Source organism: Nycticebus coucang, chromosome X (assembly GCF_027406575.1).
Source record: "Nycticebus coucang isolate mNycCou1 chromosome X, mNycCou1.pri, whole genome shotgun sequence".
NCBI classification, from domain to species: domain Eukaryota; kingdom Metazoa; phylum Chordata; class Mammalia; order Primates; family Lorisidae; genus Nycticebus; species Nycticebus coucang.
Window position 1 is genome coordinate 135,836,474 of NC_069804.1, and position 27,858 is coordinate 135,864,331.

The following is a 27,858-nucleotide window of genomic DNA, read 5'->3' on the forward strand; positions in this document are numbered from 1 at the left end:
AAAGACGGCTGTTGCACTGTGCCTCAGGGAACTGCCACTCTGGTGTGGTCCCCTCTCCGCCATCCGGGACTGGCCTCCAGACCTCAGTGTGAGTAAAGGGGAGCACTGGGAGCTCAGAATTCCAGGTAGAGACTATATACAGTTTATACAGTTTTATGCCTGGCAGAAGGATGCCGTGGCACCCTAGTAGGAGAGGTAGGTACAGTTTTTAGAGGGTCTCTCCCGTGGAGTGTAGTGGGAGAACCTTTGAACTCTGCCCGATTGTTTGTGGGGCACTCTGAGCCATTCTCATGGGGGAGTGGACTCCCGTCCACTTGGTGATGGATTTTGTACATTTTGTTTTTATCCTTGTGGTCGCAGCTCGCCTCAGTGGGGTTGACGTGCGTTCTTCAACCTTCTCTCTTAGTGCAGCTCAAATCCACCAGGTTACTTGCTGAATTTTTGTCCTTTAACTCTCCTACTGGATGGGAGCCTCTGTGGAAAGCTGGCTTCAGTCAGCCATCTTGTCTCCTCTCCCCAGGAAGAAATCATTTGAATGGAAACTGTTTATTTTCATCTCACTCTGAACCTTAAGAAAAAAAAAAACCTATTTCATTAGCTTTGAATATGTGTCTGATCATTTAGAAACGGTAACTATCAGAGTATGCTTGGTGAAGAATAACAAGAACCCAAATTTCCTTCAGTTCCAAAGTGCTAAATTTGTGACAGCCAGAGTAATTTGAAAAATTAAAGATATTACACTTAACCAACTTACACTTCTATACATCCAGGAAGGATGTGGTAAAAGTAACCTGTGCACTGTTTGATTGGTTAATATCAAGATTATCACATGATTCTGAGTTTCAGAGACATAAATCCTTCCAGGTAAGACACTGTAATTTTGGAATTTTAGGTGAACTGCATTATTCAACAGATTTATGCCCAGTGACTCCTCCACCAGCTCCAGTGTATCTCCAGAGGTCTTCCAATGAATGAATGTGTTTCTAGTGACAGAGAACAACTTGTCACTTTCCACATAGTAGAAAGTGACTCATGCGTTCTCAGTATCTTTCATAGTGCCAGTCATAGCATTTGTAGTCGCATCCCCAATTGACTATGAATTCTTGAAAGTGCCTTAGCTGACTGTATTCCACTCCACTTAGCTCCACAAAGCTCCTTACGTTCTTTTTGGTATGATACTATTTTGGTATGCTTGTTTTGTTTTTGTTCACTTCTATCTAATATTTCATTTCATATCTAAGGAGATAAGTAATACTTAGGTGCCTATAAACGTATAATTGCATAATCTGTGTAATCTTTTACAGCATGATGGGTCAGTCTCACCTTCACAATCTACTTCTATCCTTGTTCTCGTTTCACGTGTAACTAACATCATCAATTTCTGTTTAACATTCAAGACATTGACTCATTTTTATCTTAAACATACATAGCATTGTTATCCACATGTATGTGTTTTACATAAACTGCATCATCTGTACTGCATTGATCTCAAAACATTTTTTAACCTATTTTTTTCTATTTCTATGCCAGCACATTTAGATTTGCATCATTTTTTTTTGTAATGAATTAAAAAAAAACCTATCATTTCTGACTTACACTAGAAATTTTTCAGTCTGTCCCATAGATAGCACCCTGGTTTTATCTAATTTCATTGTTATGATGTGAACTACAGTACAATGAATTATTTTGTAAACACAGGCAACTCCATATTCTTGTGAGCAGCTCAGAGAAATCAACAGGTTCTGAAAGACACACATTGTTTAGTAACCTGGGTTTTAGTAAATACGCAGGTCTTCACCTTCAGGAAAAGAAATTGACCCTTGACTTTTTAGCATAAAACACGATGTGTGACACGATTACAGTTACAATGGATATTTGATAACCTTCTGAGGCAGGGTGTCAAGGTACGGAGAGTTAAAAGAACAGCTTTGAAAGAAAGTTGGCCCCCTGGATTGCAGAAAAAAATCTGAATTTAACAGAGGAATGGGCTTGAGTCATGCTTAATTGGAGGAAGATTGCTTTTGTACATAGTACTTTAATGGAAACTATTATAAACTCAGACCCATGAAATTATTCTCCATTTTTTACTCAGGAATAAGATATTAGACTTGTTTCTCACTTTCCAAATTATATCATAAGACCATAAATAAAGGAGGGAGACAAGATGGCGGACTGAAGCCAGCTTTCAACAGAGGCTCCCGTCCAGAAGGAGAGTTAAGGGACAGGAATTTAGTAAGTATCCTGGTGGACTTGAGCCTCACCAAGAGAGAAGGTTGAAGAACGCACATCAACACTGCTGAGGCAAGCTGTGATCACAAGGATGCGAACAAAAGGTACAAAATCCACCACCAAGCAGACGGGAGTCCCCCTCCCCCATGAAACCGGCTCAAGAGCCCCACAATTAAACAAGCGGGCAGAAATTAAAGGCCCTCCCACTACACTCCACGGGAGAGACCTTCTAAAAACTGGACCTACCTCCCCTACTGGGGTGCCGTGGCGTTCTCCTGCCAGGAATAAAACTGAATGAAACTTTGGGAATCCTTCGCCGGTGACCCTCCCGGCGCTCCCCTCCCGCCCACTGAGGTCTGGAGGCCTGTCCCCCAGGAGTTCGGATCCTTGGATGATTTCTCAAGGGGAGTGGACAGTCCCCGAGTTGCGACTGGTCAGCATTGACTCTGAGGCGCGCGTGAGGAGAGGGCACCGGGCTGAGGGGGAGTCACGCCTCGTGGCACTTCCCTGCGGTGCAGTTGCAGCAACCCTCCCCGGGCAACATTATGGGGCACAAGACTGAATAAGAGTCTAGCTTCCCCGCTGAGAGCTGAGAGCCCCTACTCTCACACGGGGTCTGAGGGCCTATCCCCCAGGAGTTCGGATCCTTGGTTGATTTCTCGAGGGGAGTGCACAGTGCCTGAGCTGCGTCAGGTCAGCGCTGACTCTGGGACACGTGAGCGAGGAGAGGGCACTCTGCTGAGCGGAAATCAAGCCTTGGCAGCACTTCCCTGCGGAGCAGTGCATGAGACCTCCCCGGGCCATAGTGTTGCGTAAAACTGAATGAAACTCTAGCTTCCGCCCCCCCACTCCCATTCAGGGTCTGGGGGCCTATCCCCCAAGAGTTCTGATTCTTGGGGGATCTCTTGAGGGGTGTGGACCCAGCACAAACTGCAGCCGCTCAGCGCTGACTCTGGGGCACGAGACAGAGGAGAAAAGGGTCGCCTGAGTGCCCACACCAGAGCAGCAGTTCCCTGGAGGTAGATCAACAGCCGTTTTTTTTTAACGGCAGAACGCTCACTTCTAGATATTCTGAGGCCACACCCCCTGTCTCCCTGGGCAACCAAAGGAGGCCACCGGTGAGCGGGGGATTTCCTGACACTGCTCACAAACCCGGGAAGCTTCCAGGGCGGGGCCGACCCAGAAAGGTAATCGGACTCAAACCTCCAACAGCAAAGACGTTTGAACTCAAAATAGCCCGTCTTCTGTAGGCGATTTCGACAGGAACAGAGACAGAACCCCGCAAAGTTGTCTGTTCTGTTCTGTTCTGTTAGCAACATCCATCAGGGACGGGGCTAAACCTGAGTGAACACCTCCCTCCCATCACCTGCATCAAACACTCAAAGATGTCAGGCCCCATCTCCTCCTGCTAGATAGCGGCAGTCTGTGGGCGCCTGGCAGACTTCCTTGCGATTCAGGCAGGTGCAAACCCCTGGAGTGTCTGTTCACTGCAGGCAACTGGGTTAGCCATCTGCAGAGATACCAGTGACTGGGTCCGACGGAGGGGCAAAGTGGGGAAGGAGACGTCAACCTTCCTAGACTGCTCTGTTTGCTGGGTGGCTCCTCCTGACTCCACGCTGCACTGGGGTGAGCCGTGTCAGAGGAGTCACCAGGCCCCTGTGATCCAGTTCCCAGAGACCTCTTGAACTCTCCCACCCGAGACAGGTGCCGATTGAGACAGTTGATTTGGACCTTTTGAACTGGGCTAATAGACTGAGGACTTTTCAGGCGGTGCCCTGGATGTGCGGCTGTAGGAAGGTTTGATTCTCCTTTTCCAACTGGGGCCAGAGGTGAGCAGGCGGGGTGACTGAATTGCTCATTTTTCCACACAGCTGAGACTTCAAGCCAGAGTAGAAGTTGCAATAGGATCAAACAGAAACCAGCTGAAAACAAGACAGAACCACTTTGCTCCACCACACCAGACAGGGCCACAGTTTCTGAGGCCACAACACTGTACGGGCCCTCGATAAAACCCCAGGGGAAAAACCAATGGGAGTAAAATAACCATGGGGCGGAATCAGCGGAAAAACTCTGGTAACATGAATAACCAGAATAGATCAACTCCCCCAAGAAAAGATACGGCAGATGTGATTGACGATCCCATTCATAAACAACGGGCTGAGATGTCAGAAATCGAATTTGGATTGTAGACAAGATTAATAAAATGGAATTAGGAATCTGAGGAGTAATTCAAGAATTGTCTCAAGAATTTAACGAATTTAAAGACAAAACCACCAAAGACTTAGACACACTGAAGCAAGAACTTACAGCCCTCAAAGATATGAAAAATACAGTAGAATCCCTCAGTAACAGAATGGAGCAAGCAGAAGAAAGGATTTCTGACATTGAAGATAAAGTCTTCGAACGCTACCAATCTCTCAAAGAGGAAGAGAAATGGAGAGCAAAAATGGATCACTCACTCAGAGAACTCTCAGATAATTCGAAAAAAAGCAACGTAAGGATTATAGGGATTTCTGAGAACGATGAAGTGGCCTCCAAGGGCACAGAGGCCCTTCTGCATGAAATTATGAAAGAAAATTATCCAGACATGCCTAGAGAATCTGAAATTCAGATAGCAGACAGCTTCAGAACCCCAGCACGATTCAACCCCAATAAGTCATCCCCCAGACATATCATAATTAGCTTCACGAAAGTTAACATGAAAGAGAAGATTCTCAAAGCAGCCCAGCGAAAGAAAACTATAATGTACAAAGGTAAGAATATTAGAATAACTGCAGATCTCTCTGCTGAAACTTTTCAAGACAGAAGAGGCTGGTCATCAGCTTTTAATCTCCTAAAGCAAAAAAACTTTCAACCCAGGATCTTGTATCCAGCTAAACTGAGTTTCATCTATGATGGAGAAATTAAATACTTCAATGACATTCATATGTTGAAAATATTTGCCATAAGTAAACCAGCTCTTCAGGATATTCTCAGACCTATCCTCCACAATGACCAACCCAATCCCATACCACAAAAGTAAACTCACTCAGAAACTTCAGATCAAACTCCAACTTCCACACTGGCGAAAGGATTAAAAATGTCCACTGGACCTTTGAAAAACTCGATACCCAAAATTCCACCAGACTTATCAATACTCTCCATCAATGTGAATGGCTTAAACTGTCCTCTAAAGAGGCATAGGTTAGCTGACTGGATACAAAAACTCAAGCCAGATACTTGTTGCATACAAGAGTCACATCTCAACTTAAAAGACAAATACAGACTCAGGGTGAAAGGATGGTCATCCATATTTCAGGCAAATGGTAATCAGAAAAAAGCAGGTGTTGCAATTTTATTTGCAGATACAGTAGGCTTTAAACCATCAAAAGTAAGGAAGGACAAGAATGGTCACTTCATATTTGTTAAGGGTAATACTCAATATGATGAGATCTCAATTATTAATATCTATGCACCCAAACAGAATGCACCTCAATTTATAAGAGAAACCCTAACAGACCTGGGTAACTTGATTTCCTCCAGCTCCATAATCGTCGGAGATTTCAACACAACTTTGGCAATGAGGGATCGATCCTCCAACAAGAAGCTGAGCAAAGAAATCTTAGATTTAAACCTAACCATCCAATATTTAGATTTAGCAGACATCTACAGAACATTTCATCCCAAAAAAACTGAATACACATACTTCTCATCAGCCCACGGAACTTACTCCAAAATTGACCACATTTTAGGTCACAAGTCTAACCTCAGTAAATTTAAAGGATTAGAAATTATTCCGTGCATCTTCTCGGACCATCATGGAATAAAACTTGAATTGAGTAACAACAGGAATCTGCATACCCATACAAAAACATGGAAGTTAAATAACCTTATGCTGAATGATAGCTGGGTCAGAGATGAGATTAAGAAAGAAATCGCCAATTTTTTGGAACAAAACGACAATGAAGACACAAACTGTCAGAACCTCTGGGACACTGCAAAGGCAGTTCTAAGAGGGAAATTTATAGCACTGCAAGCCTTCCTCAAGAGAACGGAAAGAGAGGAAGTTAACAACTTAATGGGACATCTCACGCAACTGGAAAAGGAAGAACATTCCAACCCCAAACCCAGTAGAAGAAAAGAAATAACCAAAATTAGAGCAGAATTAAATGAAATTGAAAACAAAAGAATAATACAACAGATCAATAAATCAAAAAGCTGGTTTTTTGAAAAGGTCAATGAAATAGATAAACCTTTGGCCAACCTAATCAGGAAAAAAAGAGTAAAATCTCTAATATCATCAATCAGAAACAACAAAGACGAAATAACCACAGACTCATCAGAAATCCAAAAAATCCTTAATGAATATTACAAGAAACTTTATTCTCAGAAATATGAAAATCTGAAGGAAATTGACCGATACTTGGAAGCACGCCACCTTCCAAGACTTAACCAGAATCAAGTGGAAATGTTGAACAGACCCATAGCAAGTTCAGAAATAGCATCAACTATACAAAACCTCCCTAAAAAGAAAAGCCCGGGACCAGACGGTTTCACGTCAGAATTCTACCAAACCTTTAAAGAGGAATTAGTACCTATATTACTCAACCTGTTCCAAAAGGTAGAAAAAGAAGGAAGACTACCCAACACGTTCTATGAAGCAAACATCACCCTGATCCCCAAACCAGGAAAAGACCCAACAAGAAAAGAAAATTATAGACCAATATCACTAATGAATATAGATGCAAAAATATTCAACAAGATCCTAACAAACAGAATCCAGCAACACATCAAACAAATTATACATCATGACCCAGTTGGTTTTATCCCAGGGTCTCAAGGCTGGTTCAATATACGTAAATCTATAAATGTAATTCAGCACATAAACAAATTAAAAAACAAAGACCATATGATTCTCTCAATTGATGCAGAAAAAGCTTTCGATAATATCCAGCATCCCTTCATGATAAGAACACTCAAGAAAATTGGTCTAGGAGGTACTTTTCTTAAACTGATAGAGGCTATCTACAGCAAACCCACAGCCAATATCACATTGAATGGAGTTAAATTGGAATCATTTCCACTCAGATCAGGAACTAGACAAGGCTGCCCATTGTCTCCATTGCTTTTCAACATTGTAATGGAAGTTTTAGCCACCGCAATTAGGGAAGAAAAGGCGATCAAGGGTATCCATATAGGGTCAGAAGAGATCAAACTTTCGCTCTTCACAGATGATATGATTGTGTATCTGGAAAACACTAGGGACTCTACTACAAAACTCCTAGAAGTGATCAAGGAATACAGCAGCGTCTCAGGTTACAAAATCAACATTCATAAATCGGTAGCCTTTATATACACCAACAACAGTCAAATTGAAAAAGCAGTTAAGGACTCTATCCCATTCACAATAGTGCCAAAGAAGATGAAATATTTGGGAATTTACCTAACAAAAGACGTGAAAGATCTCTATAAAGAGAACTATGAAACTCTAAGAAAAGAAATAGCTGAAAATGTTAACAAATGGAAAAACATACCATGCTCATGGCTGGGAAGAATCAACATTATCAAAATTTCCATACTACCCAAAGCAATATATAATTTCAACGCACTCCCTATTAAAGCTCCACTGTCATATTTTAAAGATCTTGAAAAAACATTACTTCGTTTTATATGGAATCAGAAAAAACCTCGAATAGCCAAGACATTACTCAGAAATAAAAACAAAACAGGAGGAATCACACTACCAGACCTCAGACTTTACTACAAATCGATAGTGATCAAAACAGCATGGTATTGGCACAAAAACAGAGAAGTAGATATCTGGAACAGAATAGAGAACCAAGAGATGAATCCAGCTACTTACCGCTATTTGATTTTTGACAAGCCAATTAAAAACATTCAGTGGGGAAAAGATTCCCTATTTAACAAATGGTGCTGGGTGAACTGGCTGGCAACCTGCAGAAGACTGAAATTGGACCCACACCTTCCACCATTAACTAAGATAGACTCTCATTGGATTAAAGATTTAAACTTAAGACATGAAACTATAAAAATACTAGAGGAGAATGCAGGGAAAACCCTTGAAGAAATTGGTCTGGGTGAGTATTTCATGAGGAGAACCCCCCGGGCAATTGAAGCAGCTTCAAAAATACACTACTGGGACTTGATCAAACTAAAAAGCTTCTGCACAGCTAAGAACACAGTAGGCAAAGCAAGCAGACAGCCCTCAGAATGGGAGAAGATATTTGCAGGGTATATCTCTGACAAAGGTTTAATAACCAGAATCCACAGAGAACTCAAACGCATCAGCAAGAAAAAAACAAGGGATCCCATCGCAGGCTGGGCAAGGGATTTGAAGAGAAACTTCTCTGAAGAAGACAGGCGCACAGCCTTCAGACATATCAAAAAATGCTCATCATCTTTAATCATCAGAGAAATGCAAATCAAAACTACTTTGAGATATCATCTAACTCTAATGAGACTAGCCTATATCACAAAATCTCAAGACCAGAGATGTTGGCGTGGATGCGGAGGAAAGGGAACACTTCTGCACTGCTGGTGGGAATGCAAATTAATACATTCCTTTTGGAAAGATATATGGAGAACACTCAGAGATCTAAAAATAGATCTGCCATTCAATCCTGTAATTCCTCTGCTGGGCATATACCCAGAAGACCATTAATCACATCATAACAAAGATATTTGTACCAGAATGTTTATTGCAGCCCAATTCATAATAGCTAAGTCATGGAAAAGCCCAAGTGCCCATCGATCCACGAATGGATTAATAAATTGTGGTATATGTATACCATGGAATACTATGCAGCCTTAAAGAAAGATGGAGACTTTACCTCTTTCATGTTTACATGGATGGAGCTGGAACATATTCTTCTTAGGAAAGTATCTCAAGAATGGAAGAAAAAGTACCCAATGTACACAGCCCTACCATGAAACTAATTTGGGACTCTCACATGAAAGCTATAACCCAGCTACAACTTAACAATAGGGGGAAGTGGGAATGGGGGGGGTGGGTAGAGGGAGGGGGATCGGTGGGATCACACCTGTGGTGCATATTACAGGGGTATTTGCGAAACTTGGTAAATGTAGAATGTAAATGTTCTGGCACAGTAACTGAGATAACGCCGGAAAGGCTATGTTAACCACTGTGATAAAAATGTGTCAAATGGTTTATGAAGCGAGTGTATGATGCCCCATGATCATATCAATGTATACAGTTATGATTTAATAAAAAAATAAAAAAATAAAACATTAAAAAAAGACCATAAATAAACATACACACATTCAAATTACCAATATTCAGTATTAAAGCTCTGAATCTCAATATTTCCCTAAACAACCAGTCACAAAACCTGTTCTTCAAGTATATAACTTCAAGGACCACTTCCTACTTAGAAAAGGAAAAACACAAGCACTTCAGAAAAATATGCAAAACTATACTTTCTATAGTTATTCAGAAAAAACTATGGAACACTTATAGTTCTATACAAACAGAACTATACATGATTTGTCTTTAAGGCATTATTTTAAGACTAGGGCAAATACTCTTAAAAGTACGTTCCTATTTTTTTGTCGTTGAAGGAATATATGAAACCAGGAAACAAGAGAAAACTTTAAGAGTTATAAATTCTACTCAATTGTTTTACAAATTCACTTCTGATGCAATGAAATCATAAAAGCTTTTTCCTCATAAAATATGTATGAAAATTTATGTTAAAATTAATCTGGAGGTGGAAAGATGCAAGGATAGGCAAGAATATATTTTCTTCATAAAAGGAATTTTATAAACTGTGCCTTTATTATGATAAATGGAACTTCCTACTTATATTTTATGAAAATACTTTTTGGAGGCTTTAAAATCATAAAGTCCAGAGCTTACAAGAAGATCTAATAAATTGCTAGTAATAATAGAGAAAGGGCATTGGTGCAAAAATGAGAGAAAATGAATTGCTGCCTCTGAGGAATGGTGTGGTAGGATTTATATTAAAAAAGTACCATCATTTTGAGAGAATTCCTTGCAGAGGAGTGTTTTTCTTTTCTTCTTTATAAGTGATTTAAGCAATCACTTGGGAAAGGAGTTAACCAAATAAAGCTTCCAAAATAATTCCTCCAAAGTCTATAGCTATTGACTGAACAAAAAAAAAGTAGTTTGTAACTAATTCTTTTGGTCTTCAACTAAAGAGCAAATACCACAGAGCAGAAGTTAAAACAGGGAGTTGAAAAATTAAAATAGTTAAAGTAAAAAATTTAATTACTTGATGATCTAAAATTTGATGATGATGTTATGGATTTTAGAGTTGTCAATTATAGTATTTCCCTTTTGTGTTAAACTTATTGTTTTCAGTGTTTGGTTGAATTCTGAACTAAGGCATTAGTTCAGACATTTATACTGATAGTCCTTTGAGAAATTGAATTTATTTTAAAAGTTATTAGGGTGATGTTCAGTGTTTTACTGGTATGGCATTAGTACTGGTGTACCAAAGAGGATGAATATTCATGTATCTTTTTATTTCTCTGTCCATGTGTTCATATCTTTTATCTGTCTCTCTAAAGAAAGAACAGAGAGAAGTAATCCTATTAGTACAAAATATAAAAAGAAAAATATCTGAAAGATTATGTACATAATAGACCAAAGCATATAGTGAGAGAACAGGTGAATATTCTTATTTAACATACTTCCTTCTGTGTCTCTCAAGTAAGTACTGTATTTGTAATAAGAACACAGCCTCAGTCAATATGTTCGTTAGATATTGAAAGTGTTCCAATAAAGGGTTTCATACATAAAGTGATGCAAGAACATATGAATATCAACAAATAGCAAAATAGGTTGTATATTATTTAAAAAGCCTTATTGAAATCACATACAAACATATGTATAGATAGAATATTCTGGAGTGCATGGACTCAAATCTTTAAAATAAATGTTTCTGGGTGGTTAGAATACTTAACCTTAATATACTTCTTAATATACTTCTTAATATGCTGCTTAATATACTTCTTTTTAATTTTAGACATTAGTTCAGATTTCCCCCTGAGTATTTAGATAATAAAAAATAAGTGAAGCTGAAAAATAATGCATATACTGGAAAAAAAATTGCAGCAATGTGTACAGGAAGTGGTCATGGAAATGAATATCAAAATCAAGACTTTTGTGACTATGTTGTGTGGAGGCGGGCATGGAGGCACAGTATTTGTTTGAAAGCTGATCAAACTGATTTTGCAGTAAAGGATGTCAAGTCCTGCTGAGAGAATGAAGTGAGTGAGTCACTGGTTGTTTTTTGTATTCTGTCCTCAGATAACACCTTCATATAAATTTCAACAGGGAGTTGAAAAATTAAAATAGTTAAAGTGAAAAAAAAATTTTTTCTTCTTATTTTTATTGTTGGGGATTCATTGAGGGTACAATAAGCCAGGTTACACTGATTGCAATTGTTAGGTAAAGTCCCTCTTGCAATCATGTCTTGCCCCCATAAAGTGTGACACGCACCAAGGCCCCACCCCCTCCCTCCGTCCCTCTTTCTGCTTCCCCCCCATAACCATAATTGTCATTAATTGTCCTCATATCAAAATTGAGTACATAGGATTCATGCTTCTCCATTCTTGTGATGCTTTACTAAGAATAATGTCTTCCACGTCCATCCAGGTTAATACAAAGGATGTAAAGTCTCCATTTTTTTTAATGGCTGAATAGTATTCCATGGTATACATATACCACAGCTTGTTAATCCATTCCTGGGCTGGTGGGCATTTAGGCTGTTTCCACATTTTGGCGATTGTAAATTGAGCTGCAATAAACAGTCTAGTACAAGTGTCCTTATGATAAAAGGATTTCTTTCCTTCTGGGTAGATGCCCAGTAATGGGATTGCAGGATCAAATGGGAGGTCTAGCTTGAGTGCTTTGAGGTTTCTCCATACTTCCTTCCAGAAAGGTTGTACTAGTTTGCAGTCCCACCAGCAGTGTAAAAGTGTTCCCTTCTCTCCACATCCACGCCAGCATCTGCAGTTTTGAGATTTTGTGATGTGGGCCATTCTCACTGGGGTTAGATGATATCTCAGGGTTGTTTTGATTTGCATTTCTCTAATATATAGAGATGATGAACATTTTTTCATGTGTTTGTTAGCCATTCGTCTGTCATCTTTAGAGAAAGTTCTATTCATGTCTCTTGCCCATTGATATAAGGGATTGTTGGCTTTTTTCATGTGGATTAATTTGAGTTCTCTATAGATCCTAGTTATCAAGCTTTTGTCTGATTGAAAATATGCAAATATCCTTTCCCATTGTGTAGGTTGTCTCTTTGCTTTGGTTATTGTCTCCTTAGCTGTACAGAAGCTTTTCAGTTTAATGAAGTCCCATTTGTTTATTTTTGTTGTTGTTGCAATTGCCATGGCAGTCTTCTTCATGAAGTCTTTCCCCAGGCCAATATCTTCCAGTGTTTTTCCTATGCTTTCTTGGAGGGTTTTTATTGTTTCATGCCTTAAATTTAAGTCCTTTATCCATCTTGAATCAATTTTTGTGAGTGGGGAAAGGTGGGGGTCCAGTTTCAGTCTTTTACATGTAGACATCCAGTTCTCCCAACACCATTTATTGAATAGGGAGTCTTTCCCCCAAGGTATGTTCTTGTTTGGTTTATCAAAGATTAGGTGGTTGTAACATGTTAGTTTCATTTCTTGGTTTTCAATTCAATTCCAAGTGTCTATGTCTCTGTTTTTGTGCCAGTACCATGCTGTCTTGAGCACTATGGCTTTGTAGTACAGACTAAAATCTGGTATGCTGATGCCCCCAGCTTTATTTTTGTTACAGAGAACTGCCTTAGCTATACGGGGTTTTTTCTGGTTCCATACAAGATGCAGAATCATTTTTTCCAAATCTTGAAAGTACGATGTTGGTATTTTGATAGGAATGGCATTGAATAGGTAGATTGCTTTGGGAAGTATAGACATTTTAACAATGTTGATTTTTCCCATCCATGAGCATGGTATGTTCTTCCATTTGTTAATATCCTCTGCTATTTCCTTTCTGAGGATTTCATAGTTTTCTTTATAGAGGTCCTTCGCCTCCTTCGTTAGGTATATTCCTAGGTATTTCATTTTCTTTGAAACTATGGTGAAGGGAGTTGTGTCCTTAATTAGCTTCTCATCCTGACTGTTGTTGGTGTACACAAAGGCTACTGACTTGTGGACATTGATTTTATATCCTGAAACATTACTGTATTTTTTGATGACTTCTAGGAGTCTTGTGGTTGAGTCTTTGGGGTTCTCTAAGTATAAGATCATGTCGTCAGCAAAGAGGGAGAGTTTGACCTCCTCTGCTCCCATTTGGATTCCCTTTATTTCCTTGTCTTGCCTAATTGTATTGGCTAGAACTTCCAGCACTACGTTGAATAGTAAAGGTGACAGAGGACAACCTTGTCTGGTTCCAGTTCTAAGAGGAAAAGCTTTCAGTTTTACTCCATTCAGTAAAATATTGGCTGTGGGTTTGTCATAGATAGCTTCAATCAGTTTTAGAAATGTGCCACCTATGCCTATACTCTTCAGTGTTCTAATTAGAAAAGGATGCTGGATTTTATCGAATGCTTTTTCTGCATCTATTGAGAGGATCATGTGATCTTTACTTTTGCCTCTGTTAATATGGTGGATAACGTTTATAGACTTGCGTATGTTAAACCAGCCTTGCATCCCTGGGATGAAGCCTACTTGATCATGATGAATGACTTTTTGCTGATAAGCTGTAATCTATTGGCTAGGATTTTGTTGAGAATTTTTGCATCTATATTCATGAGTGAGATTGGTCTGAAATTCTCCTTTTTGTTTGGGTCTTTTCCTGGTTTTGGTATCAGGGTGATATTTGCTTCATAGAATGTGTTGGGGAAGATTCCTTCTTCCTCAATTTTTTCGAATAATTTCTGCAGTACAGGACTAAGCTCTTCCTTGAAGGTTTGATAGAATTCTGGAGTGAAGCCATCTGGACCAGGGCATTTTTTGGTTGGAAGGTTTTTTATTGTTTCTTTGATCTCAGTGCTTGAAATTGGTCTGTTCAGGAGCTCTATTTCTTCCTGGCTGAGTCTAGGGAGAGGGTGTGATTCCAAATATTGATCCATTTCTTTCACATTGTCAAATTTCTGGGCATAGAGTTTCTGGTAGTATTCAGAGATGATCTCTTGTATCTCTGTGGGATCAGTTGTTATTTCCCCTTTATCATTTCTGATTGAGGTTACTAGAGATTTTACTTTTCTATTCCTCATTTGTCTGGCCAATGGTTTATCTATTGTATTTATTTTTTCAAAAAACCAACTCCTTGTTTCATTAATTTTCTGAATGATTCTTTTGTTTTCAATTTCATTGTTCTCTGATTTGATTTTGGATATTTCTTTTCTTCTACTTAGTTTAGGCTTAGATTGTTCTTCTTTTTCCAATTCCATAAGATCTCTTGTGAGATTGTTGATGTGCTCTCTTTCTGTTTTTCAAATGTAGGCATCTAAAGCGATGAATTTTCCTCTCAAAGAAGGGACGGGTTTAGACGGATTGAACACACGCGACCACTTGCCGGTTTTCCACTGTTTTAGTCCTCCTCTTGGGGTCCAGAAGTCTCTCGCTGACTCCCTGTATCCTCTCAGGGGTGATGGTAGGCAGATCCCACCAGCCAGAGATGCCTGGAGTCCTATCTTCCCAGACTCATGGTGCCCAGATGCAAGCAAGCTGTTACTCGGCTGACATCTTGCTCCGCCTCCGACCTAAAGTGAAAAATTTAATTACTTGATGATCTGACATTGATGATAATGTTATGGATTTTGGAGTTGTCAATTATAGTATTTGGTTTAAGAGCTGAGTTGTCTCTGAATTCACTAAAATAGAGGCCTCTAAACCTCTATGGTCATGTATCCTTCTCCAAGAAAAATGTATGAGCAGATAAGTACCAGTATATACAGATATAAGCATTATATATTGCATGTTGTGTATATGAGAATGTGTAAATAACCATACATATATGCCTTTATTATGAAAATATTTTTACATTATGAGATGGAAAATTTGAATTCAGTAATGCATTAGCTAAAATATACAAATGAATCATAATACATATTTCTGCAATGTATACAGAAAACAGGAAAAAGATGTGCCAACTCATTAACACAGTATTTCTTTCCAGAAAAATAGGAAGAGACAGACTGGGCTAACAATTTTATTTTTCACATTATACATTTCTGTATGGTTTGAAATTTCTCTAAGTGAATTATGGAAATATTGGTGAAATCTCGTAAAGATACCGAGTAAAAACTATGCAAAAACATTTATTTGTGTGAAAAGGTGCACAAACATGCTGTAGAGTGCATATATAAAATTGTATGTAATAAGTGCAAGTATATGTTATGGATAAATGGAAAATAACTATTAAAAGTGAATATTTATAATGTGATCTTCCCTTTATACATGGTTTTATATATTTCATAATCTCCTTAAACTCCTATAATGTTGTTTTAGAATATATGATGCATTAACGTCATTTAATCACCATTAGTAAAATAATTCAGGAAGGTGGTCAGAAGTCAGCTCATACAGTCACATAAGCTTTCAAAACATTAACTCTCTCTCTCACCTTTCTCTCCAAAGAACATCATACAATCATTATTGTGATAAGTACAATAGGAGGAGTCCAGTCTACATTGCCAAGTCACAAGAAATCAGAAGGTGGACATCCAGGCCTTTCTGCGCCCCTCACGTCTGTGTGCGGCCTATTCAAATACTCGAAGGATCCCTCCACCTCAGCCAATGAGAAGGAGGCATGCAAGAGTGTATGCACTATTTCAGTGGAACTTGGGCCAGCCACACATTATGTCCTGTCGTGCAAGACATTCTTGAAGTTACTTGAAGGTCTGAGGGTAGTGAGAAGCCATATGGGATAGGAGGGACACAAGCTGCTGGGAACCAGATGCTGAGGAAAGAGGGCAGGTGTGCTAATGTTGGAAGAGTCAAAGAGAAATGACCTCACATACCTAGGGACTTATCTCTGAGATAGGGCAGCTTCCTAGTGGGTGCAAAGACTCAGCATCTCTAAGGAGGGTTTCCCATGGCTGGCACTCAGACCTTGAGCAGAGATGAGTCCCCAGCACAGTGCTCTGTTGAACTTTCTGAGGGGGATTGATGGCCAGTGTCACTGAACTTAGAAGAGCATGTCATCTGGTCCTTCCTGCCACTAAGGAAACACCATGGCACTTCTGGGTGAAGGGCCATTGCTGGTGTGACTATGCTTCCATAGGGTACAGAAGGGGAATTGGACCAGTATTTTTCTCTCCTTGTTTCCTGTCTGCATGTGGCATCATCAAGGATTGGATTCAAAAGGCAGCCACTGGTCAAGGACAACAGTGTTGTCAGAGTGGCAACAGTAATGATGCATGCGCTAAGGAACGCTGACCTGCAAGAGTCACGTAGCTCCTGGTTACTGTATGCTTGTGTTTTAAGCATACTTCATAGGAGGAAATCAGTAATGCGGCCAGAAAAGACACCACATGACTTTTAAAAAATTATGGATAATTGGAATGAAGTACCAAACCCACGTCAACAGCATCTGCAGCCACACGGACGTCAAAAAGCCTCCACTAGAAAACCTGTGCTTTGTTGCCACAAGTACAGGAAAGACATAGAGAGCAACGTTTTGTTCTTCAGGGGCTATTTTCCAAAGTGATGCTCGGCTACATCAGTAATGAACAAAATGGTGATGTGTGAGAGCCCAGAAAGGTACCATTAGATTTTTCCGAACATTTAAAGATCTAATCCTTTATATCAGGGGCCAGCAAACTACAACCTGAGGGCCACATCGGACTTTCTGGCCCTTTTTTTTTCAAATTAATTTTATTGGAACAGAGAGTTATCCTCATTTGTTATCTTGATATCCATGGTCACTTTCCTGGTACAATGCAGACCTGAATAATAGTGACAGAGACAGTGTGGCCCCCAAAGTCCAGGATATCTACTATCTGGCACTTCACTGAAGCCAGCTGCCTTCTCCTCTTGTATAACTTCAATATTGTGTGTGTTTCCTAAATTAGAAAACTGGTTATTATTCTTTATTGATATTTAATGACTGAGGCCATATCTTTAAAGCACCAGAAAACAAGCTTTCTTAAACAAGGATGCTTACTTTGAAAAGTTCAGTTCAGAGACCTCAGCTGTATAAAATTGATGGGATCTTTATGATACAGGCCTGCTTATCATTGGTGTCCTAATAGCTTGCAGAATCTAGGAAGCAAAAACACTGACTAGTGACTCAGCGTCTTCAGACGCTTCTCAGCAAGAGCTGCTGGCATCTCCCGCACAGCATCAGAGATCAGACATCCTCATTTCCCAAGAAACAGCTCAGCACCCAATCACTGATGCACACACATACATTAAAATGAGAGACTTTGCAAAGGAACACATTAGGCCATTCAATCTGAAATGTTCGATTTTTTTTTTTCCTTTTTGAGACAGATTCTCACTTTGTCACCTGGGCAGAGTGCTGTGGCATCATAGCTCACAGCAACCTCAAACTCTTGGGACTCAAGCGATCATCTTGCCTCAGTTTCCTGAGTATCTGGGACTACAGGTGCCCACCACAACACCTGGATGTTTTTAGAGATGGAGTCTTGTTCTTGCTTCTCAGGCTGGTCTCAAACTTGTGAGCTCAGGCAATCCACCCTCCTTGGCCTCACAGAGTGCTAGGGTTACGGACGTGAGCTATTGTGCCCAGCCCACAATGTCTGATTTGTAATCAAAAGCTGACTTTCTAGTTTCTTCTCAAAAAGAAGCAGTACAATTAATCGACATTGTGCCTTTGCCATCTTATCCGTAGTTTGTATATGTCCACAGCACAGAATCCTGGAGAGTGAGTGGTGATGAAATCATGAAAGGCATTTTCACAGCTTGTTAATGACTGAATGTTTTTCCTGGCAAGAAGTGGTCCAAATCCTGGGGAAAGTGGTAGTCGATTGGTACAAGGTCTGGTGAATACAAAGGATGACAGAGTTTACAAGTCCAGTTTCTATATTTTTTGAGAAACATTGTTTTTGTGACAGTGTTGTCTTTCAAGAAGATTGGTCCAAATCTATGGACTAATCTGGGCTGTTTAATTGCAAACATCCTCATGACATCATCCATTTGTTTTCACCAGTCTTCTCCTGTAATTGATTGAGCAGTTTCATGAAACTGTATGGATAATACCAGTGCTGGACCACCAAACAGACAACATTAGCTTTTTTTTTTTTTGAGACAGATTCTCACTTTGTCACCCTCAGTAGAGTGCCATGGCATCATAGCTCACAGCAATCTCCAACTCTTGGGTTCAAGTGATTTTCTTGCTTCAGCCTCCTGAGTAGCTAGGACTATAGGTGCCCACCACAACACCCAGCTATTTTTTAGAGACAGGGTCTCACTCTTGCTTAGGCTGGTCTCAAACCTCAACATTAGCTTTTTTGATGAATATTCAGTTTTTGATTTTTGTTTGGCACTTCATCTTTATCCAACCATTGTTCCAAATGCTTGTGATTGTCAAAAAGTATCCTTTTCTCATTCTACATAACAATATTATAGACGGTTCACATTCATGTCGTGACAACAATGAAAAGCAACCTTTGATAGGATTTCTCTTCTGACACGTGTTTAATTCATTCAGAACCAGTATATCCAGCTTCTTTACCTTGTCTGATTTGTTTCTAATGGTATAAAATTGCTGGCAGAGTAATGTCAAACCTTGTTTATAATTTAACAGTAGGGTAATATGGATTCTTTTCCATTATAGCTTTTAGCTCATCATTATCCACCTGGTCTGAGGTTGCCCACATGGCTCATTTTCAAGATTAAAATCATCAGAATGGAACTGTTCAAGCCATTGATGTACTGTGCATTCATTAACCTCATCCTTCCCCAAACACTTCATTAATATTTTCAGCTGTGTGTGCTGCATTGGTTTTATGACGGAACTCAGACTCAAAAGAACATAAATTTTTGACTGATCCATGATTTCACAAAAACAGCTCTAAAAAATAATTGAAAAATAATCACAAGCCAAAATTTGCATTTGGAAGAATGAGGATGTACCTTCACAATAAAGGTGCGCGTGCGTGCACACACACATACACACACCACCACCACCACCACAGAGGAAGTGTCAAAGTGAAAAACGTCAGAGATATCAACTGTCAAACTTAGTACTTAATAATGCAATTTTTTTTTTTTTTTTTGCAGTTTTTGGCTGGGGCTAGGTATGAACCCGCCACCACCGGTATATGGGGCTGGCGCCCTACTCCTTTGAGCCACAGGTGCCGCCCATAACCTAATAACTGATTCAGATTTTAACCTTCTCTGCCTGTAATTATGTCAGATACATCATGCAAGACACCATAGCATAGGCTCTTGTTATATAAACCAAAATGTTATATTTCCTGCATTACAATAGTATTGCATGAAAAATAGAATATATACATTCACCCTCAGCATCAGATTCCTAATGAAGTTGTAATGAGTGAAAAAAAAATCCAAAAGAACAACTAGCTTCATTTAAATACTATGTTTATCATGGAACAAACTCTCCAAATAATAAATAATGGAGGAGTTTCAGATTGTAAATAGGCTGACTTTTCATTATATCAGTGGTTCTCAAACTGTGAATTGCCACCCCTTTGTAACAATGAAAATACATCCTGCATATCAGATATTTACATTACAATTCATAACAGTAGCAAAATTACAGTTATGAATTAGCAACGAAAATAATATTATGGTTGGGGGTCACCACAACATGAGGAACTGTATTAAAGGATCACGGCATTAGGAGGCATTAGGAAGGTTGAGAACCACTGCATTATACCCACTGTCAAGATTCCTTTGGAACTGATAAATTGCATGCTCGTGAAGGAAATCCAAAATTCACAGGCCTCCACATTCCACCCCAACTCATTTCCACAGCTGATCCTCAAACACAAGGATGGGAAAGAGGCACCATAACCACATCAGAGATGCCCTTCACTGAATGCCTCAAGACAGCTTTCTCTGTCAAGAAGGCTCTAATGTTTACCTCCCTTGGGCAACAAGAGTCCACACCCAGTTCTACTGAGTCTGTGCCTTGGAAATTCAGATAGCATACCCTGATGCACAGAAGGTCCAGTCAATTTCTGTCCCTGCCTTATTACCTCCACCTCCAGGCATAAGTCACCAGTCAATACAGAAACTACGTCAGCACTTGATGCAAAGATGAATAAATATTTTCCATGACACATTGCATTTATCATTGAGACATCAGCACTGAAGCAGGTCAAAAAGACTCACTGGTGACTCACACTGCTATAATGGAATGAATGAAGTAAAAGAGAAAATGTTAGAACCTGAAATTGTGTGTGATGTTTCTATTTTCAGAACACAGAGTCAAGGCAATATATGGGAAAGGGTTTGTGCCTCCCAATAATGCATGCGGTGAGATCACGCACACCCTGGTTATAACAATCCCTGGGGCTGTCAGGAAAATAAGTTGGTTGCTGTGGGTGGAATGCCCATGAACTCTAAGGGTACTTTGGAGAAACGTCATGATAAGAGAAGTTAGAGATAGCAAACCCTCCTGCGACAAAAGAAGGCATGTCAGACAGTGAGTTAGTGCCTGGGCCAAAGCAAGCAGTCGACATTTGGGAAAATATACATGAAGATGATTGGAGAAGAAAAAGTGTCCCGACAAGAGATTAAACTCCCACAGAGTGCCCTGTGTCTGGCAGTCACTGACAAATGTAATTGGATGTGTGACATTTTGGAGTTCACTTCCCTCGTGCACCTCTGCAATCTACACACTACCAATTTATATACTGAAATTTTTAGAAAGAAATGTACTGAGGCTTGCCCGTGAACATACAAGTTTCTTAGTGTACACAAACATATGCAGTTCCTGTCATACATCGGTATTCAGCCGAGAGTGACACAGCTGGGGTATGACACAGTTCTTCTTAGGTTCAAGAAGCAAGGAGAAAACCCCCTTTGTCTTTCATCCTGGGGACTCTTCTTCAGGAAACCACATGTTCTTTCTGAGATACACGGGAGTAATGTCAGGCTGGGGTGAGAGGCACGTATGCACACAACATAAAGGAATGTTTTCAGCAACTTCTCCGTGAGGAGAACAGCAAGGCAGATGTCAGGACCCACGTTTTGGCTGTTACAGTTTCTCATGGTTGTACCACAGTGGAGTGGTTTCATGGGTGAGCTTTCCAAGCAGAGCATCATTGTTCTGAAAGGTTAAGTGAGCTTTGAGTGTGGCTCTGTTCCCTAAGTGGTGCATGGCATTCCTAGTCTCCTTTTCTGACAAGTAGACAAAATATCAGCATCTCTTTAATACTAGAGTAGATAGGCAGACACTAAAGTGCACTGTGTTTTATCTGGAGTACAAGGGATAAATACAAGTGTCAGAAATCCAAGGTAATTCCTAGTAATATGGAATTGACCACAAAGTCAGTGGGAGCATTGGATTTCAGTCCAGGCATTCTGACCTCTAATTGTCAGCATACAAATTTCCAGAAGATATTTATCTCAGCTTTTTATCATACTACATGGAGAAGCAAACTATTATTCATTGTGCACCCTGAATTGCAGGATAAGCAAGTAAAAATGAAGATGTCCTGAAGTACTATGCCATCATCAATAATAATTAAAGAAATAAATGTAAAGTATATTTCATATTTTAATAGATCACAATTTCTGAAACAAAAGAAGAATGAAAAACTGCAATTGCTTAGAGTCTAGGAAGAACTGTTAGGGACTGGGAAGAACTTGGCTGTTGTCCAAGGTAAGTAGATGACCCAAATCACAATCCATATTTTCTATAACAAAAGTAGATACTTGTCTCTTCCCAATATTTATCACTTCTTCCCTGGCTTTGAATACTTGCTTTCTAGTACCTCATGATTTTATTTTAAATAATTAACTCCCTTCACTCTCCTTTCTAATTTTTCTCTATAATAGACAAGTAAGTTTCAAAGCCAGGACTTGCAAGGTGTTGCAAAACATATCCTGGATCTCCAGCCACCTGCAGGCCCTGGGTCTGTTTGGAGCCTTACTTGGGTGCAGAGAAAAATCCAGCACACTTAGTAGAAGACCAGGAAGTATATGCATGAAACCAAATGAGATTTTATCTTAGTGTCATTTTTTTTCCAGGAATGAAATTATTCAATATATCCCATTCTCAAATATTCTTTATAATACATTTTTACATTTCTTCCATTTACTCTATAGATTAAAAAATCATTTTATTAATCAGGTGTAATGTTTTTATCATATGCATATGTATTTCTCATATTTCATGCTGCATCATAAACATTTTCAAGATGAAGTTAACATCTTCTCTCTCTCAAGAAAACAAAGAGCTGCTGATAAACCTCATGTGCAACCCCAAATATCTGTCTACATACAATGTTGGCCATGGAAACACACCCCTGGCAGTCAGTAAGTAGCCAACAACAAAGAAAGGCAACAACAAGAATATTCTATCACTTAAACATAAGGTTTTGTTTGTGTCTTTGTGTACTTGTGTGTATGTAAGCATGAAGTGACAAGAAATACATGGCAACACCCCTAGGTCCAGTATTTCATAATCACCAAGTCCCAGGGTTTTCGTGTGTGTGTGTGTGTGTGTGTGTGTGTGTGTGTGTGTGTGTGTGTGTGTGTGTGTGTTAAGTCAGTGGTGCCAACATTTTTGGCACCAGGGACTGCATGAAAGATAATTTTTCTAGGAAGATGTTTACCTTTTGCTCAGGCCATGATGCAAGCGATGGGGAGCCACTGGGTGCTGTAAATACAAATAAAATTGCTTCTCTCAATCACCTGCCACTCACCTCCTGCTTTGTGGCCCAGTTCTTAATTTTCATGGAAGACAATTTCTCCATGGAAGTCAATTTTTCTATGGATATGGTGGGGGAAAGGAGGGGCGGAGTGGGGGAGAGGTGGGGCTCTGTAGCCTGGCTGCTAACAGGCCACAGACCAGTACTGGTCTAGGGCCCAGGGTTTGCAGACCACAGTGTTAGTGTGTGTGTTTGCACAGGTGTGGGAGAGAGTGTTTTATAAATGGTTATCTTAAGCTCATTTTGTTCTGATCGAATGAAAGCTTATTGGTAATGTTTATTTAAAAACTCAAAATGGGCTCGGTGCCTGTGGCTCAAGTGGCTAAGGTGCCAGCCACATACACCTGAGCTGGCAGGTTCGAATCCAACCCGGGCCCGCCAAACAACAATGACGGCTGCAACCAAAAAATAGCCGGGCATTGTGGTGGGCCCCTGTAGTGGGAGGTAGAGGCAGAAGAATCGCTTAAGCCCAGGAATTGGAAGTTGCTGTGAGCTGTGATGTCACAGCACTCTACCCAGGGTGACAGCTTGAGGCTCGGTCTCAAATAAATAAATAAATAAAATAACATAAAAAATAAAAATTCAAAATGTATATATACCTCCATAATTTTATTTTTTCTTTATTTCTATGACTAAAAACTTTTAGTTTTAAAAACTCTATAACAAATTTTAAGACAGTTTAGTGTTCACATTTGCATTTCTCTTAGAAAGTATGAATCATGTTGATGGTATACTTTTTACTGATCCTCAAAATATAAATTTCAGTTACTTTTCTGATAAAAATAGGTACATGCTTAATGTAAACAAATAATAGGAAAATCTCTTAAATAAAAAAAAAATGTTTAATTGAATTATCACCTCAACCAGTAGCCTCTTATTCCTATATCCTTTACTTCCAAGTTTGTATATATAAACTTGAGGAAATTTCATTTCACTATTGGTAATCATAGCTATCTCACTCCATTCACTCCACTCTTCTCTCCCCTGCCTCCTCCCTCTCTCTCTTTCTCTCCTATTTTTCCACTGCATTCTCTTTGAACCCTAGTATATGATACTTAATGAAACTTAACCCACGTTAAGGTATACTCAAATCTCAGAGATTAAAGCCTTCTACAAGTATCCAAATAGCTCAATTTATCCTGAATCCAAATCTTTTAAAACTTGTTACAATATTGAAATACAAAATAAGGGCGGTGCCTGTGGCTCAAAGGTGTAGGGCGCCGACCCCATATGCCGGAGGTGGTGGGTTCAAACCCAGCCCCAGCCAAAAAAACTGCAAAAATAAATAAATAAATAAATACAAAATAAAATTAATATAAAAATAATTATTAGTTTTGCCCAATCCATGCCCTCTAAATTTATAGTTTTCTAAGGATCATCAAGAAATAAGTTGTCCAAATTACGAGTTTTTCACTCCCATGCTTTTAATATAAATGATAATTCATTTGCCATCATTGCTCTTAGGTTGAAATAAAATAAGTAACCAAAAAGTAGTTGTTAGTTACCTAATCGATAGCCAAGCTCCAGAGAATTATTAATTTGGAAGCTATATTCTGATAACCCTTTGTTCAGGAGGTTAACATATACCTCCACAAGAGAAATCCTAGGATGGAGTTGTCTCTAAATAAGTGCACCTTACCTAAAATAACTCCCATGAACACCAGTGCCCATAAACTGAAATTCATTTTTGGTCACTTTTATCCCAAATCCACGTTATAGAAATTTCAAGTTATTACCTTAGAGTTTTTTTTAACTAAATAGCCTGTAGAAATTTAAAGGCACCTACATAGCATATTTCCTTAAAGTACTGGGTAAGGAACCTTCTTTAATGTAACAAACAAGCAAGTCATAGAGGTCCTATGTACATGGGTCAGTTACTTTCCCAATCAAATATATGTGTGGATAGAAACAAATTAAGCCCTCCCAGCAACACCAAATCAGAAAGGACACTGTCACCTGTGTGTTTTGAAAGTAAAATAATGGACCATAACACTGTCTGTCTCAAAACATTCATAGTAACCCACGTAATTGAATAGTAGTAGAATGTGTCACCTGAAACTATGCCACTTTGGCATAAGGATTATTTTAAGCTACAGGCACTTGAGTAACAGCAGATGCAAGAATGGCATTCTAATCTCTTCTTTCTGAAAACAGGAGATATTCAGTAAAAACTCTTCGTGTGAAAGATGCCTTCACTGTACCAGAAAAAGAGGAACATTCTTCAACAAGAAGTCACAGATGAGAGAATTCTGTACAAACATACCTTGTTAAATAATTCTTACTTTTCTTTAGCTTCTCCAGATAATTTAATTTCCTTTCCACAATTGTCTCTTGTTGTTCAAGCACATAAGTTTTTCCACTTCTTTTGGTCATCATTTCCTTATGAGGGCTCCCAGATCACATAAAACTTACACAGATTTTTATGCTTTTTTCCCTGTTAATCTGTTTTATGTCCATTTAGAATAATTGCCAGGCCCAGCTGAAAACATTAAGAAGGCAAAGGCAAAATTTTGCCCCCTCTACAAAATAAATTTATTTTGGCTATTGTAGCATCTTAGTGACACTAGGTAAATTGTAGAATTGCCTTGTATAATTAAAAAGAACTTTCGATGATTATTTTGATATTAAATATATAGAACAGGGAAGAGCTGCCCTGCTGACCCGCAATCAGCACCTGCCCATACCTCCGAAAGAGCTGACCCATGACCCATGATCGGCACCCTCCTGGACCTCCAGAGAGCTGCCCCGCTGACCCACGATCAGCACCCACCCGGACCTCCAGAAGAGCTGCCCCACGACCTGCGATTGACACCCTCCCAGACCTCCAGAAGAGCTTCCCCGTGACCCGTGATCAATACCCTACCAAACATCAATAAGAGCTGCGCCCCCCCGGAACACAGTAAGAGCAGCGCTGGGACCCACTACCCCACCCACCAGGCCTCCCCACACCCTGACCAGGAACTCCAGGAGCCATGCAACCCAGTGTCCTCCCTCCTGTACCCTCCCTGCCTCCACACCTGCCCGCACATCTGGCCAGGGACTCTGGTTGCTGCATGCCCTCTGGAGCCCTCCCTGTCTCTACGCGGAGCCATTCTCCTGGCCAGAGACTGCTGGAGCCTTGGGCCCTCTGTGCCAAAGTCACTGGGTGCCAGGCACTCCCAGAGCCATGTGCACCACCCCCCACCCTGTTGCTGGATCCAGGGGTGTCACACTCCAGAGCTGCTCCCACAACCAGTACTCCCTGGCTGGGGCAGCCCCAGAAAAGCTACAAAGGGTCACTCCCTACAAAGATCCAGCAACAATACAGTGATACCCCTGGGGTCTAAACTCGGAGAGTCACCACCCCAAATCTGAGGATGGCCAAAGGCAATGGTGAAAAACAATCATGAGATGAAATCAACAGAAAAACTCTGGCAATATGAATAATCAGAGTAGATCAACTCCCCCAAGGAACAATGGGGCAGACACAGCACAAGATCCCATGCACAAACAAATAGCTGAGATTTCAGAAATTGAATTCAGAATCTGGATAGCAAATAAGATCGAATTAGAATTCCAAGCAGTAACCCAAAAGATGTCCCAAGAATTCAACGAATTCAAAGACCAAATAACCAAAGATTTTGACACATTGAGACAAGAAGTTGCAGCCCTCAAAGATCTGAGAAACACAGTAGAATCCCTAAGTAACAGAATGGAGCAAGCAGAAGAAAGGATTTCTGACATCGAAGACAAAGCTTTCAAACACTCCCAAACTGTCAAAGAGGAAGAGAAATGGAGGAAAAAAACAGATCACTTTCTCAGAGAGCTCTGGGATAATTCGAAGAAAACCAATACTCATCTTATAGGGATCCCCGAAAGCAATGAAGTGGCTTCACAAGGCACAGAGTCTCTTCTCCATGAGATTATGAAAGAGAACTTTCCACACATGCCAAGAGATTCTGAAATTCAGATAGCTGACAGTTTCAGAAATCCAGCACGCTCAACCCGAATAAGACATCCCCCAGACACATCATAATCAATTTCACTAAAGTTAATATGAAGGAGAAAATTCTAAAAACAGCCAGATGAAAGAAAACCATTACCTGCAAGGGGAAGAATATTAGAATAACTGCAGATCTCTCTGCTGAAACCTTTCAAGCTAGAAGAGGATGGTCATAGACTTTTAATCTCCTGAAACAAAATAACTTTCAACCCAGGATCCTGTACCCAGATAAACTGAGTTTCATTTATGATGGAGAAATTAAATAATTTAATGACATTCACATATTGAAGAAAATTGCCACAACTAAACCAGCTCTCCAGGATATACTCAGACCTATCCTCCATAAAGACCAGCATAATCCTCCACAACAAAAGTAAACCACCCAGAAAATTTTGATCAAATTCCAAATTCCACAGTCGCAAAATGATTAAAAATGTCCACAGACACTTGAAAGGCTTATCAATATTCTCAATGAATGTGAATGGTTTAAATTGTCCTCTAAAGAGGCACAGGTTGGCTGACTGGATACAAAAACTCAAGCCAGATATCTGCTGCATACAAGAATCTCACCTTACATTAAAAGACAAATATAGACTCAAGGTGAAGGGATGGTCATCTATACTCCAGGCAAATGGAAAGCAGAAAAAAAGCAGGCATTGCACCTATTCACAGATGCAATAGGCTTTAAACCAACCAAAATAAGGGAGGATAAGGATGGACACTTCGTATTTGTTAAAGGTAATAATCAATATGATGAGATTTCAATTATTTATATTTATGCACCCAACCAGAACGCACCTCAATTTA

At 39.7% G+C, this 27,858-nt stretch overlaps 1 pseudogene; it reads right to left on the reverse strand.

Annotated features, from left to right (window-relative positions):
- Positions 1–620: 620 nt before the first annotated feature.
- Positions 621–25,780, reverse strand: LOC128577018 (nuclear pore complex protein Nup160-like; annotated as a pseudogene).
- Positions 25,781–27,858: the final 2,078 nt, after the last annotated feature.